The sequence below is a fragment of the Phasianus colchicus genome, chromosome 2 (genome assembly GCF_987193195.1).
Source record: "Phasianus colchicus chromosome 2, bPhaCol1.hap1.1, whole genome shotgun sequence".
NCBI classification, from domain to species: domain Eukaryota; kingdom Metazoa; phylum Chordata; class Aves; order Galliformes; family Phasianidae; genus Phasianus; species Phasianus colchicus.
In genome coordinates this window covers 6,647,070-6,665,448 of record NC_143437.1, presented here as the reverse complement: position 1 = coordinate 6,665,448, position 18,379 = coordinate 6,647,070, and the positions used below count along the sequence as shown (strand labels likewise).

General features: G+C 42.7%; 1 protein-coding gene across 6 annotated transcripts in view; it reads right to left on the bottom strand.

Annotated features, from left to right (window-relative positions):
* The window catches only part of LOC149918833 (uncharacterized), a 284,012-nt gene that overhangs the window by 186,891 nt on the left and 78,742 nt on the right, over positions 1–18,379 (bottom strand). Inside the window, exon 1 of one of the 6 annotated variants that reach the window (XR_016463849.1) lies at positions 16,829–16,917. The exons of the other annotated variants lie outside the window; for them this stretch is intronic. The gene's annotated coding sequence lies outside the window, so the exon portion shown is untranslated. Of the gene's footprint in view, positions 1–16,828; positions 16,918–18,379 lie in introns of those variants that run through there. 6 annotated transcript variants of the gene reach the window in all.

Genomic DNA, 18,379 nt, shown 5'->3' with positions numbered 1-18,379 from the left:
AATTTAGCCAAGAAAAACCCAACGCATGTAACTGCTCAGCCTGCTCAGCCACCTCTCGTAGTGCCCAGCTAATTAATACCTGTAGTCAAACTAATACTTTCCCTCAACCTTTCTAACCGTGGGTAACTAAGCAAGTCACAGATTTTTTTTTTCCTAACTCTACAAACCTAAGTGCACTTTGAGAGAAGTAACAACAATCCCAACCGCTGAAACATCTGGAAAAACTTATACCAGGGACAAAAGCATTTTCTTTCTAACAAAAAGATGAAGAGCTTCAGATTAAAGCACTTAAATATCTGTCAATATGCCGATCTGAAGAAGCACAAGTAAAATTAAAGCAAATGCCTGTTGTTTTACATAAACACAGACGTGAACACCAGAAGCACGCAAACGCTGCAAATAACATTCTCCAAACAACGGGGTCTGATAGAAACTAATTATCGTTGCAGCTTCTTGAAGTAAAAGGGATTCTCATATTTATATGGAAAATATGACAAAAAAGAAAGCAAATGCAACACCTGACAAAATGGAATTGTCTCAGAGAAGTGCCCAAAGTGATACAGAGGACACTAATTCAGGCCTGGCTGCTTCCTAAATGAAAAGATTTAGGGATTCCAGTGCAAAACCCGAGGGAGTGAAACAGTAGCTCCCAAGTGACCAGAGGAAGGGGCTGGCCTGAACAACACTACTTTCTGCAGAGTATTTTTAATCCTAATTGCAGCTGGATTTCCTTTGTGAATTTCTGGTAGATAGCTAACCAAAGGATCTTTGTGAATGTCCAGCACTTGAACTGAATGTCCGTGGTGCATCAGCTAGTGTCCTGGATCACATGGCACCCCTATTAGAACCTGCATAAAAACTGTGTTATGAAGCCAAAAGTTATTCAAGTATTCTTGCAAAGGAGGAATAGCACTGACACGCTAAGAAGAAGAATTTCTAATTAGGACTGGTCAGGAAATATTTTTTTGCTGTTCCAGCCCGCTTTTTTCTTTTTTCCCTTTTTAATTTTCCATGGAAAAGTAACAACCCACATGTTGAATTATTTTTCACTCGGGTTTTTGTTTTTCACCACCGATTTGATGAAAAGCATTTTTCATTGAAGAAGACATGTCAGTTTTCTTGGAAAAAAAGAAAGGACAAATTCCACTTTAAAGACTATTTCTTAACTCAGTGCCGTCTCGTGACCTCTGTAATATCTGATTACAAGACCTAAGTCATCAAACTACCATCTCAAATAATACAGATGAACGTACATAGCATATATTTTGTCCTTCATGAATAGTCCTGCGAATAATACGCAGTCATTCAAATGCTGGTGAAACGTGTGCTGAAAAAGGCAGATTTTTGGCCTCTGTAAGTCAGCAGAACTTCAGTGAAGTTTATGGAGTTACACACATTTAGACTAGATTAAAATCTGCCCTCAAGATCAAATCACACATGAACACAGGCAAATCAAAATATGCTTTTTTAAATTCAGTTGCTCTGAAGAGAACAAGTATTTCCTCCCTTTGATCACGTTAAGTAAATGCGGTCCAACAAAACAGAATATTATTTTCTTCAGCAGAAAATCTCACAGCTTCAACAGCACTGGAGGCTGAGCTGAAATTCTCATTGACTTTGCAACTCCAAAGTGGCCATTTTTAACCTTTCAGAGTAGCTATTGAGTTGCTGCTTCAATATGCCCTCGTTACCTCTGCATAATGCATCTAAAAAAGAAGAAAATAAAATAAACACAACGTGGGCTGAAACAAAAGGCAGTTAAACACTCACTCCTCAGTTCATGGCGTTACTGGGCTGGTCAGGAAATGAAACCATTGCCGTAGGAATTTGAAGTGGTGAATGTACAGGGAAGGGGGTCAAGGTTTGGGGTGGCTTCCTCTCCCTTGGCACTGGGAAACCAGAACCTTGTATCACTGACCCAGCTCCGGATGCTGGGTAAGTGGCTGGTAATGGATGGAAACACAGGAGAAAACAGTACTTCCTAAAGAACAACTAGAGAAAATACCACAAGAACATTTCTTCTAAGGGCGATCCACAGCTGTATTTTGTAGAAAAATATCACAGTGATGGAAAATTACCTCCTTATACTCCTTTTTTTTTTTTTTAACTGCATGTATTCAGAGTCAAAAATGAGAAGCTTCCAGGAAAGTCATGAGCCAACCACAGAAAAATGCACTTATGGATACACATACACCCCTAAACAAAACATACTTAATGCCCTAAAAAGATGAAAAAACATATCCTTATCTAGGATAAAGTCATTCCAATAAGAATATGAGAAATGTCACATCATAATGAAAACGACTGGAAGAAATATGAAATGCAGTTATGCTGCACCTCGCACACCTGCTGACCAGAGACCCAGACACACAAGTTCGCTTATTTTAGTCATTTCCTTGGCCTTGATCCCACAGTGGGACTGAGTAGGATAGACAGCTGTCAGCAAGTTGGTTCTGGAAAATCAGAGCCACGCAGCACAGCCACCACAATTCCCTCCTGCTCAGGCAGGCAAAGCTTCTCCTTCAGCTGCTTCAACAGGTTCCCACACAAAATCCAGCACGGCCTCACTTCTGGGGCTGCAATGAGCTTGCATCATTTCCAGATCCATTCTCAGTGCCAGCCATGCTGCTGGCTTTGCAGCAGTGGTATGCCATCTGTAATGCAGGGAGGGGGCTGTGGGAGCTGCAGAAAACAAACCCAACCATTTCATGCAAGGTGAAGATACCCCAAAGCCATTGCCTTTGAGCCCCAGGATGATGAGAATAATTCCTGGTTTGGACTTCCTCCATTTTCTTTGAGATCAACTTGAGCATGTCACTTGCCTCAGAGAAATGTACTGGGAAGAAAAGGAACACCAGCCTTTTCTCCTCTCCTTTCACCTAATCCTGTCCTCTCTTTTGGGAAGACAAGGAGCCAATCTCTCCTTTCCTTCCCATCGGATTCATGCAGCCCATCCCAAAAGCTCCCTCCCAAAACGAGGAGATGGTGTGCTGCCCAGCTGCCTAACACAACAGTTTAGCAGAGCTGCACAACAGTGGAAGCAAGCAACAAAATGTGCACAGATGGATCAGGTCCCTGCATACATTAGCATCAGGGCCTCACTCACACCCTGGCCCCATCATGGCCCTGTCTGGCACAAGGCAGAAGAGCTGACAGGCCCCACCAAGCTGAGTTGATAACGTTGATCACATCTGAAAGGTGATGGGATTTTGCCTACTTGTGTGTGTGCAGCTCCTCCTCCTGACAGCTCTCTCTGTTCACAGAAGATATTGACGAGAAAACCAAGCAGTGCCTTTCTGCTGCTGGAGCACTGCAGAACTTCAGACACTTCTCACCATCCTCTGGAAAGCTGCATCACCTGCTGCAGACCTTGCTCAGGTCAAAATCTGTGTTCATCTATTCAAGCTGGTATATCCCATCTCTAGAAATTACCCATTTCTTTAGTATCCACATTCCCTGTCCCCTTCTCTTTGTTGCTGTGGAATAGAGGCAAATGGGCATACAGCAAACCTTAATGGAATGCACTTCATAGACATCACAGATCCTAGGAGAGGCATACACAGCAAAAGACTGATTTAGTATTAGCTCATATATGGTTTGAGAGACAGACCACAGAAGGGCAGGAAGTCTCATTTCTGAGTTTCAAGAGGAGGAAAAAGGCATTCTTGGACAGTACTCACAAGGATACTGGATTCAAATCCCTGTATTGCTACAGCTGACAAAAAAAAAACACACTTCAGAAACATCTTCTAATTAAACCACATCTCAGTCACTCTGCTGTTACATGGAGATAACAATCCTTCCTATATCTGATGTCAATAGAGACTTAGAAATGCTGCTATAATAAAGCCCAGACAGTCCAGTCTGAGTGTCTTGCCTTATATCCACACAGTAAACTATTTTCCCAATGAGACTCGAGCAGAGTTTGCCCCCAAATCCTCTAGAGACCTTCCCAACTGCAACAATTGTTGCTTAGTTAAACTGGGCCCTTACTGCACCTTCCTGGGAAAAGGATGTACATCCCAAACAAGTTCCACTGAAAATCCCCACCACTAGCAGCGATAAGAAATTCCATAATGGCAGAGCTTACTAGCTATACAAATCTGGCAAAATAAACGTAGTCATCTCTACTGTCAGGATTTTTTTTTTCTTCTCTGCTCGCTCTGATTTTTTGCAAAAATACAATTACGAGTAGAAGTCTCACTGATGATTTTGACCGATCAGCTGGAGAAATTTAGATAAATTTGGCTTTTCATGGACTGCAGCTGTTGTTCTTTCAGTGCCTTAATGCAATTTATCATTCAAACATGTTGGCTTAGGGATGCTGCTCCAGTTTTCCTCTACCTCCCGTCATTAATCCTAACAGTATGAACCCAATTTCAAACATTTGTTTCTTTTGTAGCATCCCACTTCTCTTCCCCTTGGTGTGGACTGCGATGGGGAGTTACAGTGTGAGTCAGCTGCCACCTCTCAGACACTTTTGACAATAAGTGGAAGATCTTTCACAAAGATATTCGTCATTATGTGTTTTTGTATCCACTTCAAGACTTTGGCTCTCATTCTCCTGACTTTATGTATTTATGCTGGGGAGGAAATGAGTCGTATTTTCTTTTCTGGATAACACGATACCTATGACTAGTTGCTTACAAAACTTTTATGGAGTTGTTGTGTAATCACCAATGGAGTCCCTGTAGACCTACCCCATGCACCACAGGGGGAATCAGGTCTCTGGTTCCTGTTTCACGGGTTGACTTGTTCGGTGCAAAGGCAGAAAGGAAGCCGGTGTCACCAGCCTGATTTTTAAAAGGCAGCTCTATGACAAGCAAGTGAGCTTTCCATTCACTACATCTGCCTGTTCACATTTCTAAGCTCAAAACTCAACATTTGTGTCTAGATGGAGAACTGGAATACCCCAAAGACTGGCTATGTTTAGTCTCAAAGCCCCCTCCAAAGCTCCCCATGAGAAGCAGAAAGGCCCCCACTCTCTTTAATGACTTCAAGTTTTCACTTTGAAGATTTTGACTTGGAAAGAACTTCATGGAGATTTAAAAATATCTTCGTGACTCTTTGTGAATCATTATCTTAAAGAACTTGCACACTAATTACTAAGCAGCAGAAATACAAACTCACATAAGAAAGGCTGTTCTTGAGCTGTTACTGGTCCAGGCAGACACATAAAGAAAAGGAAATTTCATAAAAAAAAGTCTGAGGTTTTCATCAGAGCAGTTGTGAAAGCAGAAGTTCAGATAGTCTGGATGCTGTTCAGGTAAAAATTAATTAGGTGAGCTGGAGCAGGAAAACTCTCTTAGTTCAAGCTGTGTGAACGGGGTGCTATGAAGGAAATTGCTCCTGTGCCTTAACAGAGGCTGGGAAGGGAAGTCTGCCTTCCGATCCATTCATCCCAGCTGCAGCTGAGCAGTGAGCATATGACTTTCTGAGGGCTCAGCACGGAGCATTGGACTCTTTCAGAATTACCTGTCTTTTTCTTATCTGAAACATGCTGCTACCAGTAAAAATAAATGGGTCTGTTCCAGGAAGCCTAGATCCAATACAGATTTAAATAGTGAAGTCTACAGGAGCCCATATGTGGTTTTCCCATTATTAGCATCAGCCACTTTATTCCTCAAACTAAAAGTAATAATAACAACAAAATAATAATTTCTGTGAGCCAGAGTGGGTGATACTTGGTTTCCTAAGGGTTTGTTCCTCATGGTAAGGTTCTCTCTTGTTCAAGAAGTTGTATGCTCTGATAACAGCTTCTTCCAGTTTGAGTCACTCTCAGATGGTCTTTTGTGTGCACACTCTGGGACTTACTACAGCATGAGCTCAAACCAGTCTTTTTCCCACTGTAGATGTTAACAGTGTCTCTCTCCTACCTTGCTACCTCTATTTGACAAGGCATGTTGGAATAATATTTCTTTGAGACCTCTTTCTGCCATATTTCATTGCAGTTGCATTGTTAACAAAAGGACAGAAGAAGATACACTCTCTGAAAAAAAAACAGTGTTGCTCCATCTTAGTTCTCCAAGCCAGGACTAAAGCTGTGTTCAGAATAAAACTTCTAGCAGTTCTGGAAAGTCTTCCTGAAGGCTACCCAGAAAAACTGGTCAGAAAAGATGGCAGGTACCATGGCTGCACCCACTTCACTCAGCTAACACTGGAGATAGATCATGGGGAGAGCATGAAGCCCATACAAATAGCCACCCAGAGTAAGAAGTATTTGCTTGGCCCTAGACTGATTAAAACATCATATTCTCACCACAAGGACTACAGTCATCCTTCCCTTTGAAGGCAAAGGTTGCAGCTTACCAGAAAAAAATGAAATGCTGCCAACAGTCTGCTATTTCTTACCTTCCATTTTTATTAATAAAATATTGGGCTGGTTAATTATATTAAAGCCTCATCTTAAGTATACTCATATGGTATTAGGAGTACTTATTGCTGCAAATTCTTGAAGACTGGGATCATCCTTTCTGTAGACATATGGTGCTGATGTTAATAGCTCCTTTCACCTAATATAGAGATCTGAAAATTCACATTACCAGTCCAAGAGGCTGTCTGCAGCCAATGCAAAGAAGCACCTACCTGTGGGTAGATTGAATACATAGCAGTCTAGAAGTGTCAGTTTCTGCAGAGGATATGCAAAATGGTTTTGAAGCACCTGTAAGTAAAGCGAAGGGCAGCATGGAGGGTCCATGGGAATGGACATGAGCTCAGATACAGACTTAAGCGTTGCACAAGGGAAATTGCAGAACTACAATCAAGGTCAGACTTTGCACTCAAATACAGAGTTAGCCTGCCATACCATAACTCCCTATATGCATAGGGAAATGAAGAACTAAAAATAATCAACAGTCTTTACTGTACCTCAGCTTCTGATAGAGTTGAAGATAGGTCTCCCCTTCCCAGTGGCATTCTGCTAAATGATTATGGGGAAACAAGCTGCATGGTATTTTAGTCCCCGTCTTTGACACGATCATACTGGTCCTGGAGGCCGAGCCTTGAAGTCTACCAAGGGACTTTCACCTAAGCAAGGACTGCAGGCTTGGTCCGTACCCCATAGGTGAATGACCACACACCAGCTCCCTTCCAGCACACTGGTTTTCAAGGCACAAGCTATGAAATATGAAAACAAACCCTTTACAGCTGCTTTCTTCATGTCCCCACTGCAGCTGCAGGGAGTGGCTTTTCAGCTCTGCGTTGCTCTAAAAGCACTTCAAAAGGAGGCCAAAAAACAACTATATGCACTTTTGTTAATTTAAAATGTTCTCAGTTGCATTATCAATCACCAGCTGAGGATGTGTACAGACTGTCAGTCAGGCTATGCGTTATAAGCTTTGTGCCTGCAACTTAAGTACACACAGCACTCTGTGCTGGATATCTTTCCCCCCATGTGCTCTTATACTAGAGCCCATATGCTACTTCTCCTATTTAATTAGCATGAGATATTTCTGAGTCCTGTTATTTAAAAATCTATATCCACGGGCTGGGGTTAAGTTAGCTGATTGTTAATTGTACAAATGAAAGGATTGATCCCTGCATGCAAGAGATCAGCAGTAGAGAAAAGCTTTAACAAAAGGACTATATGTAATTTACACCGTGAGCCCTTTTTATGTCACCACTTATATAAAGGGCCATAGCATACATAAATATAAAAAGAATAAGAATCAGCCCCATGAAGACAGATTCTTCACAGATGGATGGCCTCACTGGGGCATACTGGAAAGAGGAATTGATTTCTCCAAGTCCTGGTGTTCGCTTATTCCTCCCCCAAATACAGAAAACCCAGCTATCAACAAACAGGAGACTTCTCCAGTAACAAAGAAGAAACATGGTTTTAAGCCTATGCTACTTAGTCTTCGACATTGACTCAAAGGAAGACTGAAACGCAGAGGGAGGCAGCAGAGCAGCCCTCAGCTAGCTTCAATCAGCACTGAAAGCAACACGAACTGAGGATCTTCGTGACACTGCCAAAACAAACTGCTCTGCAGCCAGCAAAGAGAGTGGTCGAGCATTTTGATATGCCCGATAACCTCCCTAAACAATAGCACAAAAATGCACTGCTAAGGGTATTTTTTATTTGCAGATGCAGGGTAAGTGAAATACACAGCCTCCACTGCACTGTAATTGCGGAGTGTTAATTCACTGGACTGCCTAAAACCAAAGAACTACAGTGAGTTAGGGTGTTTTCTTCACTAGGGTTGTGCCTGTGAAGGAAACTGAAGAAACCTAACATCATGAAACAGCAGTTCTTCTTCTTATAAATATCCACATTCACATGCAAATAAGTGTAGTCAATCACAGAATGGTTTGGGTTGGAAGGGACCTTTAAGATGATGTGCCAACCCCTGCTATAGGCAGGGACACCTCCCTCTAGACCAGGTTGCTCACAGCCCCATTCAGCCTGGCCACGAATGCTTCCAGGGAGGGGGCATCCGCAACTCACTGGACAACCTATTCCAGTGTCAATGCTCCATTCTGCTTGCTGCAGACTTGATATTAGTTAGTTCTGTCACCCAGTCAGCGCACATTAAGCAGCACACGACCTAGACAACCATATCCAAACACACACCACAGAAAGCTGCTCACCAGTGTGTATTCTGCGTACAGCTCAAGATTCACTTTTTTAAATCACTGGGCAGGTATTTGTAAACAAAGAACACATTTGCAACTGCCAGAACTAGCTAAGAAATAGGAATAGATCACTAAATCAAAGGGTTCACTGAAAAAATAATTGATTTACCAGCTCTAAAAACACCAAAGATGACCTTTGCCTGTTCTCAGGTGGAATTGAGTTTTAAACCCTGAATAAATACTGCTTTAGTTCTAGTAGTTGGAAAAGAGGCAGGCAAAGTCTGGAAAGTGAAATTCACTCATTGACTGTGATTTCTTACCTCTGCTAAGCCACCAGACCTTTGCACACACAGCCATCTATACAATGGTTATAATAATGATAGTTCAACCAGAATGAGGAGAGGGATGAGATTTGTCTCTTTAGCATATGGAGATTTCTATGGGGATTCCCTGATCAAGATATCAGCATAAATAAAAACTGCCGTTGTTCCCTTTATTAAGAAATACCTTCCACTTGCTGAATTAATGAATGAGGTAAATAGTTCAATCAGGTTTTAGATGTCTCTGCTGACACCTTGACGCAGTTTGATTCTTCTCACCAACCTGTCCTCACCATGCAGGGTCTCCTTTTGCATATGGAGATAAGGAAGAGTCTGCAGAAGCTATCAGGAACTGAGCTGACAGCATTCTTTGTCACGAATAAACTGCATGAAAGTTTTCTCTTTTCCCAAAACAACGCAGGGATAACACACAGTTTGTTGACCAAAGAACAGATGTGAAGGTAACCCAGCCAACACGATGCTTATGAGTTGCTCATTTTGAAGAGTCCATATTCGAGATCTGTGAAGTCTGACCAGCGCACTGTACTCACATGGGTCAGACTGTAGATGCTGTACAAATGACATCATTCTGATTGATAGGTTTAGCTTTAATTTCTGACCAAACAGCCAAGTTGGAAGCCTCTCATTTAGTGAAGATGCATCTACTTAGGGGGATAGCACTGAACCCCTGCCTACTAAGCATGACCAAAGATGTCTGCAACTAATGAAGAGGAAAGGCAACTGCTTCAAAGGGCCCAACAGAGATTGGCTGAGCATACAGGGCTTCACTAGTTCTAGCCAGAAGCACCAACATTAATATGTTGCTCTTTATTGCATGTTTCTGAGGGCTGTAAGAGATCCTAATGCACACAAATTAGATTCTTTCCTCTCCGTTTTTTAGTTTAAAAGACAATCAGCCAATCTATCTCATTCCTGCCGTAAATCAGCTTGTCTCTCTCCCTCTCACTCACTGTCACTTTACCAAAGCACATGGGAGATGCAGGTACAACAGTTGGCTGGGAAGTCTTTTAAACCAGCAGTGCGTACGCTTAAATTCTCCCTCAACTGAAGCTCACTTTTAATAAGAGGAGATGAAGACGGGCCTCATCGGAGCAACTTGCAGCGTTACAGGCAGACACTTCAGAAGTCTATACTCAGCAAAGGAAGGAAAAAGGAAACAGAGAAGACCTTGTCAGAGTTCAGAACTGGGGGAATGAGAAGGTTTGCAGATGCTTTAAGTCACTGTAGGTTGGCACTGCAAAGCCGTGCCCTGTATCGGCACCGTCTGCCCCAATTTAAAAGCAGACATGTGTTTCTGCAAAGCCTTATGGCAGCTCTTTCACTCTGATATAAAACGTTCGCATTACCAGAGCAGAAAATGTCCTTTTTCATGGGAAAAGCAATTGTTGATGCTGGCAATTGACTGAGGCTTACAGCCAAGGGTTTAACATGGCAGCATTCTTTTGCCTTAAGTGGATTCTTGGACCCCTACTCTGTTGCAAAAGAGGTCCGCGTGGAATATGTGCTCTCCAGCCTAAAAATGGAGCTCTCCTCCCTCCTCCTGCACAGGCAGTACCACAGACTCTTGCTTAGCTGCTTGAACAGCTGGGACACAGCACAGGGTCCCTACCAGAATTTGATCACCTGAAGTGAAAGTGTTAACACGTACTTGGAAGCAGGGCTGGTATTTTGTTATCTTTTTGCAAAGTGAATTCTTAGTTATGAACCAAAAGCATTACAGGGAAGGAAAAGGCCACTTGGCCTAATAAACTTTCCCCCTTTGGGGTTAGCTGAACACCACCTCCTTCAATCCCGCTCTCTCTCTGTAGAAATAAAATATGTCTCCCTTCCTCCTGAACTCATTTATAAAAGCTTGATTTAAGGGCCTAACTTGGCAACATGTTCCATATGTCTGTTATTCTAGGAGCATGCAGGCAGTGGGCCAAACGCAGAGCTCGTGCAATGGGCACAATTCTCCCCGCTTGCTAGAGGAGTCGTACCCGCCTTTGCCTGGGTTTAATTGGCTCCAGCTTGCCTATGGTTACAGAAGAGAGCTGGGGATGAGGAAAGCTGAGTTGCATTTCCAGCTCTGCTAGAGGCTTGCCGTGAGACCTAAGGGAAAACAATCTCTTGGTTTTGTTCTGCCTCAGTTTACACGGACTCTAAGCTACTCACCCCCTTCACAGGAGTGCTGTGAAGTTTAATTAATAATGGCAACTATCGAGTCCTTCAGAAGACAGGCAAGAAATACCGTGCAGACTGTTAGCAAAGGGACTATCTCAAAACTAGGGCAGCTGCCTTGCAGAGACTCGTAAATACAAACTCTTACTAGAAAGGACAAGTATTTAAAATCAAATTAAGCTCTGGACCAAATTCTGCAGACTCTGGAAAGTACAGGTATCTCTACAAGCACAAACTGTTCCATATTAAGATGAATAAAAATATACATGGTGTTTGCAGGGGCAGGTTTTGCACGACTGATCCTCACAGCATAGAAGAGTAATTACAGAAATTAAGCTGGTAGCATCAGATCCTGAGAAGAGAACTGGCCAGTAGTGTGTTTAATGGCAGCTTTTGTTCCTCTGGTTATTGCAGGAAGCTAAGAGCAGCTAAAAACTTTACTGACATAAATTTCAGAATCGGAAAGGATCAATGCTTTCCCCCAGCTTACCAGTACAGATGATGTTCTCTTGTAAGGAGCTAGGGTCAAACACCAAACCCCCATGCTTTGCAGATGGCCAAGAGCACGAAAAAGTGACGTGATGTCCAGCCACAAGTTAGCTTTGCACCTCTGATATAAGCAAAGAATCACTTGCCTAGATTCTGTGCTGCTCTGTTTTGCACTCTGTGCCCTGCCTCCTCCTCACAGGGGATCTGCACCCAGGATGACTGATTATTTTGGCAGCACCCTGCCTTGGGTACCTGGATTCGTCTGCCCACCTCGAGGCACTGGCAAGCAGCAAAGCAGCACTTGGAGAAGCCACCCCAATTGCTGTCGCATTCGTTCACCACACAGTGAAGTCAAACCCATTGTGGACGGACTGAAAATCATCTCAACTGTCAGCAGAGGGATTTACACAACTTGCTGCTCCCCCTTGAAGAGTGACTGCAGTGTGAAAACATGCCGTTCAGCCAGTGGTAGCCTTAGCTGTTTTCAAACAGTGGGAGCTGGGGGAAGGGGCAGGGGGGAATTTAAAAAAAATTAAAAAAAAAAAAAAAAACACTCCTATAAAGAATTTCTTTTAGGTGAAGCCAAATAGACTTTTACTGTAAATCCAATAGAGCAGCTTTCCCATATATTTTTTTCTTTCTCCCCCTGGAACTCCCTCCCCACAGGTGGCAGATATTAGACCCACACACCTCCAGCAGGCGCAGCATCCCTTCACTGCCGGTCTCAGACTGCCCTCTACAGTTTCCTCGCCCGACCAGCTCGGCACTGATCCCCAAGCTAAAGACCTGCCAAATCTGTCACAACTTGTGACATATTGAAGATACCGGAGTGTCACATATCAAGCAGATAAGCCAGTAATAGCGAGCCATCCGCTTGGGGAAACGGATGGCTCAGAGAGGGTCTCTCCACTTGGACTTCTCCAGTGCAAGAGATGATCCTGCAATCATTATTCATTACTATATCTTCTGCTGACTGATTCCTCCTTCATCCTTAGAAAGGCTGGAAAATAGAGTGCAGATCACAGCCAACCTCGACAAAGCAGAGCTCCCTGAGAAGCAGTGACTCATCTCCTCCTCACCCACTCCCACCGCAAACAAAAGGGCAAATCCTTTTCCCCACCTGCCTCGCACTCACACACAGCTAGCATTTTTCTGGCAAGTATTTCTCCAATTGTTAATTACTCTCCCAAACATCTTCAGGATGAAGTTTGTGTTTAACAGGTGCTGAATGCTTGCACTGGCCTTTCAGGTTGGTGACTTCCAAAAGCTATTGCTGTGGCATCAGGTTAGTGCTTGCTGGCAAAGAGGAGTGGGCAGATAAGAATGGAAAGATGCCTTTTCATTTTTAAACAGAATGGATAAGGCCACACATCCTCCAACACAACCTTACTGCAGGAAGCAAAGTGTCCCATAAAGGGGACTCATGGAAATGAAGTGAGAAGAAAAGCCTGTAAAACCAAGCCCAGATACCACAGGCTATAGAATAAAAGGAAATCTATATATATATGTACACACACAACACGTGTGTGTGTGTTTGTATATGCGTATAAATACACACACAGTGTCTTTATTTAACTCAGTTAAAGTTTGTACACCTTCCCCGTGGTGACTGGCAAGAGCTCGTGTCCCAGAAGAATGGCTTTAATCTCATTTCAGACTCAATAATATAGTGCCAGATGTTCTTGGAAATCTATTTTGCCCCTGTACATTGTGCAATTAACCTTTCAGTTTCCCAGAGATCAAATTAGAGCTGTGGAAATGTTTCCAAACCTCTCTCTTAACGAGAGAAGCATGGGGTGTTTGAACCAACCACTGAGCCATTTTCCCAGCCCTCTGCTCCTTTGGACGCTCCAGGAAGAATGTCAGGCCAGCTAGAGATGCCATTATTTCACTTGCACCGAGGAAAAATATAAATAGTCCAGGCTAAAAGTATTTTATCAAGTTTCTGAGGCTGGAAGCTTGATTATTAGCAGTGCAACTTGGACTCTGTTTCCTTTGATTATAGAAATTTCCTACAAATTAAAGGCAATTTTTTCCAGAAGGAAATGTAAAGCATAGCATTCCAGCCAGAGGTACTTATTACTCCCACAGCTCTGCGTGGCTCCCTAACAGGCCACGATGCTGGGAAGTCCAGGGCCAGTAAATTGACAACTTAAGGTCCTGGTCCAACAAGCAGCTTTTCTAGAGTGGGATGTATCTGTGAAAAGCTCTACATATATCAGGTCACTGAGGTTTGGCTGCAAGGTTTGCTCCTAAGATTGATGCCTAACTTGGTACCAATCACCTATCTCACCTGTAGCCTCATCCAAGGGGCAGCTTCTTACCTCTCTGATAAACTGAGTCTGAGCAGAGGAGCTGAAGTTTGATTTGTGTATTACCCAGGCTTCTTTAAACTGCTGAGTGACTTAGCTGCTTTTGCATCCTATTTCTCAGCATAAAGATTGCATGTAAGCTGCTGAAAACAATAAAAAGGGGTTTATTTACCCAAGAAAATGTCAAAGGACTTAAACTGAACTACAAGAAATTTCACTGTTATGCCCAGTGGCCATATTTGATCCACAGATATTAGAGATGTAAAAGACCCCTGACAAGTAACTTCTTAAGCAACCAAAGATGTTAAATCTCTCTATCAGTTACTTAATTCCATCACCTGGCATTTGCAGCCAGGAAAAGCAACAGAGTAAATGGAAAGGTAGCAACAGCTAATGTGTGTACAAAAGGTTGCTCCATCTCAGAGTTTTATTTACTCACAGATGCTGACAGGTTGTCACAACTCCACAGCTTGAGAGAGAGAAAAGAGTTTGTGTGAGCAATCATCTATTGGTCCTTCAATACTGACCCAGCAGAACCTCAGTGTTTTCATTCAGAACTTTCACTGTAGAATACATCAATAGCAGATGACCTAAGCATCGTGCAGAAAGATAGAATTTTCATTTAACATCAAGTTCAAAAATACAGGGAGGTAGATAAAATAGAAGAAGCGGAGCAGGAGAAAACTAACTTTTCCATTACAAGATAGAACAAGACAGGCATGCGTGCCCCTGTTTATTTATGAAGCTGCTGCTACTGTTTTAATGCAAACAGGATCCAAAGTCCACTGGCAGCTAGGAGGGGCCAGTCAAAACTCTGTCAAAGAAACCTTCTTAGAAAAGAGCCATTCTATTCAAGGAAGTGGTTCCTGTATGGTGACTAGAGTGCTATTGAAAAAATAAACAAACATTTGTATTGCAAGATGATAAAAGGGACTGAATAGAAAAGCTGGCCAGATATGGAAACAAACTTTCACATATAAGGGCTTTTGATGCACATGATTTACCCCAATGACACCACACCAGTCCTGAGGCAGAATTCAGTGCAGAGTGATTTGGATTCAAGATACCAGTGAGCCAGGCTTTAACTGCATGAGGACTGAGCCACTGCAAGAAGTACACCATGAGCCTCTGCTGCCAGAAGTGGCAGTAAGTCAGCAGGATTTCTGTGCTCACCTGACATAAGTACCACAAATGGGTACTGAAAAAGGACAGAATCCTGGTATAGGCGACCAAGGCTTGCTTTCATCAATCTCCTATAAATACTGTTTGTAGGAAGGGTTAAAAATAAGTTTGAGAAAACATCAGTGTGTAGGATCGAGGGCCACTGTCTGCATTTAGGTTATACACAGTTATTGACAAAGCTCTACAACCTCCTTGGCTCCTATGGGAGAATGACACCAGCTGACAGCACTGCAGTGTTCACAGCAAACCTCAAAGCCACTTGAGATTAATGTCATTCACATTTGGTAAAGTGCTCGGTATCAATAGGAAGCCTTTTGTGAGGAGATTTAAAATTCAGCTGGGTAAGTATGTGCCTTATTTTATACAAGACAACCCCAGCTTTAGGGCAAGAGTCACACTAAAACAGTCCAACTCTTTCTTATTACCCCTCAGAAACACAGAAGTCAGACTGGCCAAGTTAAGACTCGCATTTAATGTTTTCCTAAATCTCTGACCAAAATACAAATTTAAAAAATAAGATCCTGTAAATCCTTTTCAAAACGTGGTCACTTATTCAGCACCTCTAAACACAACAGATCATTTTCAGGGGAAGAAAAAAAAAAAGAACAAACTTCTTTCCTAAAGGAACTACTTCCAGGGGCTATCACACTGTGCATCAGTTACCAGCGTTAGTATTGGTGATGCAGAATTACTTCCCCACATCTTGCCTATGGGGACATACAGACATCCCTCCATGGGCAATACTGAGCATTGGAAATGCTGACACTGGTAGCAGCCTTGCTTGTGGTCAGGAAGGAGCTTCGCTGCCCTTCTTTTTTTCCTGTTAAGGATCCCTTGGTTCAGGGCTTCTAAAGCACTTTCCCTGAGCTGAAGGACTCGCAACGTTTAGTCACAGAATATTAGTCACAGCAACAATTTAGTGACAGATTATTTCTTTTCCTGACAGAGAAAGTCACGCACAGAGCTTTAAAGGGAAAAAATATTCAGCAAGTAAAAGCGATCTTCAAAAAGTCACTGTTTTCATCCAAAGCTCTGGCTTCTGCTTTTAAGCAGATCTTTGGGAAGGCTGCCTAACACAACCCATGGGCTCTCCTACTCAGACCTGTGACAGAATTGCCACCTCATTCTCCCACGGGTGGCAGAAAAGCCAGCAGCTGAAGCCAGTCCTTCAAACATCTTCCTGATAATGCACTGGGACCCCAAATGCCACCTATCTGGCCAGCACCATCCGGCCCCCCATTCGCAGGTTTACAGGTATATCTCAGAAGAAGCCAAGTTGCATATAGTGGGACGACTAAGCAGCACTCCTCATAGAATATTCCAAGTTGGAAGGGACCCATAAGGATCATCAAGTCCAATTTCTGGCTCCACAAGACTACTCATGCAAGAAGCCGAAACAGGGTTGTGTAGACAGTCTCCTTCCAAAAACTTTCACCTGCAAGGAAAAGCCATTTCTCTGCATGTCTTTCAGCTGATTCAAATGCAGCAGTAAGGTACACGTGAGAATCAAACCTTGTCAGGAATGTAGAGGGCCAAATTAAATGAAGAATCAGAGCTCTAAATGACACCCGAGTAGTTATTCAAAAATATCATAACACTAAAACTGGATAGACTGTCTGGGAAAGCTGGGATACTTGGAATGAGAGACCCCAACTCTACTGTCATCTAACAGAAATGCCTATGTTAGTTTCAGTGAACCTCTTGCAATCTAAAAGAAAGTGCTAATTAAGAGATAAAGTGCAGGTCAGTCTAATTACAAGATTTCCTCACCTCCTTAAGAAATATATATTTGTTCAAGGATCTGAAACATCTGAGTGACTCTTCCATCTTAGCATCCCTGAAGAATACACTGGTGGTTTTCAAAGCTATTTAAAAAAAGAAAATGAAAACAGTATCAAGTTGATATACTCCTTATACTAACAAACATAGGTTCTTTTGAGAAATCCCAGCCTGAGTAGGAGAGATTCAACCCTGTCATGGTACGTAACAGAGATACATTTGCAGATCTATTTGTTGCACAACAGAAAAGCCCCATGCTCTTCGATCCTAGACAGGAAATTATTAAAATGTGGAATAAATTATTTGTATGTAAATTACGTAAAACCTTGAAGGGCAGCCTAGAGAGAAGAAAGAGGAAAAAAGAACACGCATTGACATGTGCTTCAGTCCCAGAGCTGCTGAAAGACCGCACAGTTTAAGCCACACATGGATGACAAAAAGCAGACTGCAGTGACTCCAAACAGCCCAGCATAAATACTTGTGCTGTGTTTGAAACTCCTGGATTCAGTGGGCTTTTACTTCTGAATGGAAGCCACGCATCAGAGCAATTAGTGCATCACATCAGCGACCACACAGGGTCATCACAATTCCTGCTGCTTACTAAGAAGATGCTTGCCCCACGTCACTCAGGTGCCTGGCAGCCAGGCTCCAGCAGTCCTCAGGACAGCAGCATCAGACATTTCTGCCCCAGTTCCACAAGAAATTCTCATGCTGAGAAGGTGGCAGACCAGGGTGCGTGTTGGAACCTCAGCTGCTCCATGCCACTGCCTGTCATAGCAGCTTGAACCCTGAAGGAAAAGGGACCTGTGCCAGAGCACAAGACTGCAGGCGGGGGCAGCTGAAGTGGTATTCAACACCCCCCATTCTACCACTCTGAAAAGCATGAAGACAACCAAGGCAGAAGATGCAACTCTGAAAAAACACTGCTGCTAAATCCACTGATGCCCAGCTTTCAGACCTTACATCGCAGAATCACTATCTGTTCTCTGCTAGAACTCAACCTGAAATTAAAACTGTTTTGCTCCATGAATTACGCCTCTCTTTTATTTGTCCACAGATGGATTACACAGACATCACTCAACATCACTGTTATTTATATCACGGTAATTCAAACAATTTCCATCAAGATCCCCGACCGCAGCTGGTAAGTAGCACATCTTTGGAAATGTTTGACATTGGAAGTCTGAATGGTTTTGAACAGACACAGATACTCAGATTGAGGAGCTGAAATTTCCTTCCTTTGGATAACCCCCGATATTCATTTACAATGGCTTTTTCCAAGCACATTTGGCCAAATTCATCACCCGGTAGGAGTGTTCTGCTCAAGTGAATATAAAAGGGACAAACAAATGTGTTTTTTTTTGTTGTTGTTGTTGTTGTTGTTTAATTCAAATAAAGGTGTAGATTAGATGAGTTTATGTTGTTATTTATGGAATGTTATTTTTTGTCCTGATTTGGTCGTAAAGAAGTCCTGCAATCTCAGAGCAAAAGCAAATAAGGAATAAAATACACGCATCGACTTCAGACCATTCAGTAAAGCAG